This window comes from Megascapheus bottae, chromosome 1, assembly GCF_031878675.1.
Source record: "Megascapheus bottae isolate mThoBot1 chromosome 1, mThoBot2.hap1, whole genome shotgun sequence".
Classification (NCBI taxonomy): domain Eukaryota; kingdom Metazoa; phylum Chordata; class Mammalia; order Rodentia; family Geomyidae; genus Megascapheus; species Megascapheus bottae.
The window spans coordinates 96023805-96027454 of NC_143509.1; positions in this window are offsets into that span (position 1 = coordinate 96023805).

Consider the following 3650-nt stretch of genomic DNA (forward strand, 5'->3'; position numbering starts at 1 on the left):
TGTTTAGGCATGCTATTTTGATTCTGAAATTAAGGAATTCTTAACTGGGAAATAAAATCCTTCTTTTGATATAATTACTGATAACTATAAAACTAAACATAGGTTAAAATATCTAAGAACACTAATCAGATAGAGTACAGGATAAATTCATTCTACAGTCAAGCTAACAAAGAAAGTGACTATTTTGATATTCAGCTTCCCTTCCTTTCTATTAAGGTGTATGTCTGTTTTGATCTTACCATGGTCCCAGCTTTTTTCAAGGCTCTTGACCACTTGGATTCATGTTATTTTCCTTTCATCCCTGGAATGCCAATTAATTAACTTCCTAGAAATCCACATCTTCAAACACACCTTTCATTTAGTTCTCTAAGCCTGTGAAAGAATCAGAGCTAGATTTTTTTTTCATGGCATATACCAAGATAACTACAACTCAATTTTTTTCTGGTTTCCAATTCCTTTCTCCTAAACTCAAGCTATAATTCTAAAAATGATTTTTAAGTTTTCCTTATAAAACATGATATAATATACTTAATAGGCAGCTCAAAATGAAATCTTAAGATCTAATATTGTCCTCTGGGTGCCATTTCTGTTCTTCTCATTGGTAGTAGTTACAAAGTTACTTTGATTATGATTTTATCAAACTAGCTTAAAGTTGTCAATTTTTTGCCAGGCTTACGTATCCATCTCTCTACTGCCTTTCTTATTTATTTTGAATACTTTCCTTTCCACAAAACTAAACATTATATTTATTCCAAGGTTTGTATTACTAAAATTATCTATATAGAGTATTAAAATGATCTACCATTTGTAAACACTAAGCAATTGGAATTGTTGCATATTTTGTAATATATACATACATGTATATGTTCACATATGTTTCTATGCACTTCCTCTCCATTGTATTATTATTATTATTGAATGAATATTGGCCTTGATTTGGGAAGGAGTCATATATAGGAAAATCCTGGAGGTTGAATAAGAAGCCAAGGGCATTTAATTCTTACTTAAGTTCATAATATTGCAGTTATATGTCTAGAGAGAGATTCTTCATTATAAATAGTACTTCCCATAATATTAAATTTCACGAGATGTTTCATTAAATAAGTATAGAATGTCTAAATATATATCATTCAATTTAATGAGAGAGCTATATAAAATAAAGAAATTATAGATTGTGGGGCTGGGAGTTTGGCCTAGTGGTAGAGTGCTTGCCAAACATGCACAAAGACCTGGGTTCAATTTCTTAGTACCACATACATAGAAAAAGCCAGAAATGGTGCTGTGGCTCAAGTGGAGCTCTAGCCTTGAGAAAGTCCAAGGACAGTGCTCAGGCCCTGAGCTCAAGGCCCAGGACTTGCAAAAACAAACAAAAAAAGAAAAGATAGGTTGTTTTAAAGTATAAATAAAATACCATCCAGAATTTTGTCAATGCACTATGCCATACTGATGTAACAGTAAGAGTAAAAGTTCATTGATGATGGCAAATAAATGAGAGCAATATTCTACAAGAAATAAAGATGCTATCATGTAAATACAGAGTGATGATAAAGTTATTCATCTTGCATGATAAAATTCTTCATCAAAGAAACAGATTCAGAGATTCTTTTGAATGTCATTTTCAGTGGGGACAAGGCAAGGTCTCAGATAAGTTACAGATCATAGTGAAAAAATTAGAGGAATCAGGTTTTATGAAAAGTAATAGAATTCTGTGAAATATTACAGAACTATGCACTATTTTCAGGAAAAGTCAGATGCCCAGTATCTTGCAAAGAGCCCCCAAAGGAATCATAGACTGTGAGGCCATAGCTAGAACTTGTAGATGTAGCCAAGGCTACCCAAGAAGTTTCTGTAACTCATTGTGTCAGGAATTGTGGATTGGATTTGATAATGCAGGTGAGTCTCCTGAGAAAACATCAGAAGCTGTCATCATCTTTGTCTGAACTTGTAGGATCCCCAGTAAAGGCTATGGAAGGCCTTCACATGAATGTTGGTCTCTTTGAAAATGCATCATTGGTGAAAACACCACTATTAACACATACTTGTGTAAGTGTTGTTGCAGAGATTCATGAAGGCAGTTCTTTGAATTTAGTCAATAATGATTTCATAGGGTCATCATTAACGATTGATAATTACCCCCCTATGTTTAAAGGCACATTTTCAATTATCTCTGTTTAAATTGGAGCAAAGATTTTATCTGTTAGGTAAACCATTCCTATCATTTCTTACATTTTAGTCATTTTCAAGTATGTTTTTTGGTTATAGTTACCTTCTATTTAAAATATGTGTGTATTTGGCTATACCATACACAAATAGTTTCAAATCAGAAAATTAAATTACACATGCCTCTTCTAAACAATGCACAGTCTACTAATAGGACACGTTTCCTCTAATGTAAGATTTTTTACTCTTCCATGGGTCTTCCTTCATTTACTTTCTCATGATGACAAAAATCTATGACATCACTCTCTTTATTTGCATTTATTACATAAAATACATTGAATGCAAATTTCTCCCATCTGTATGTTGCACAATCTTGCATCTTTAATGCACATCTATTTCATCAATTTTCTACAGCATTTATTTTTATCCCAACAATATAAGCCAATGATTTGTACTGGTCATTCTTTAACTGACATAGAAAATTGTCATTTATTAAAAAATGGAATATACTATATACAACAAACTTAGATTCAAACCTTACCATCATAAGGGCAATTATGTTTCCTTTCTATAAATGTAATTTTTTCTGGCTTGACATTTTTTACAAATTTGTTTTCATACAATTTCATCACAAAAGGTAGTCTCTATATCATAAGTACTCAAAAAATTACTTGAAGATTTTTTTCATTTAGATGAAAATATTACTTCCCTTAGCTAAAGTTTGCTGCTGAAAAATTCTTGTTCTAGAGGCAGCTTTAGCTGGGCAAGAATGGATGCTCTCTCTGAGATTTCCTATTATATCATGAAAACAGTATTCCATGGTAATCTTTTTATTCCACTAGGAGACACATATTGCTGAAAATACACATATAAAAATGACTTAAATACCATAGCACCACTAATATTAATGTATTTCGTTGAGTCCCTGGGGTTGGACTTTTTGGTGTAACTCAACATTGCAAACTAAGCTTTAGGTAATCATCTGTCTCCAGAACAGATTTCTAGGCATTGCAAAAAATACAAATCAAAACTACTATCCAAACAGAACTGGAAAAACAAACAGGACTACTAGCTCCTAATTAACTTCTAAACTTTTCAGTAACATGAAAGCCAAAGGTTCTGTATCAAAAGATTATCCAACATATGCTAGAGTGTTTTAATCTCCATAAATACTGGACAACATAGGAAAAAAATCTTAGACAATTTGTTAGCATTCATACTGTTTTTATAATACAATATCCCAAAGTAGGTAGCTAAAAATCACACACACACACACACACACACACACACACACACACACACACGCAAATGTGTTTTCAGTTGTGAAAGGGAGACATCTGAAATCAAGGTGTCAAGAGGATGGTGCTCCCTTCACTAGGTGCAACAATCTTTCTTTTAGTGCCAAATGTTACAAGAAGTTAAACTTTCCCTGCTTTATAGACATATGCCTGTGTCCATAATTTATACAGTTTCTGTGTGGTTCCATGGAA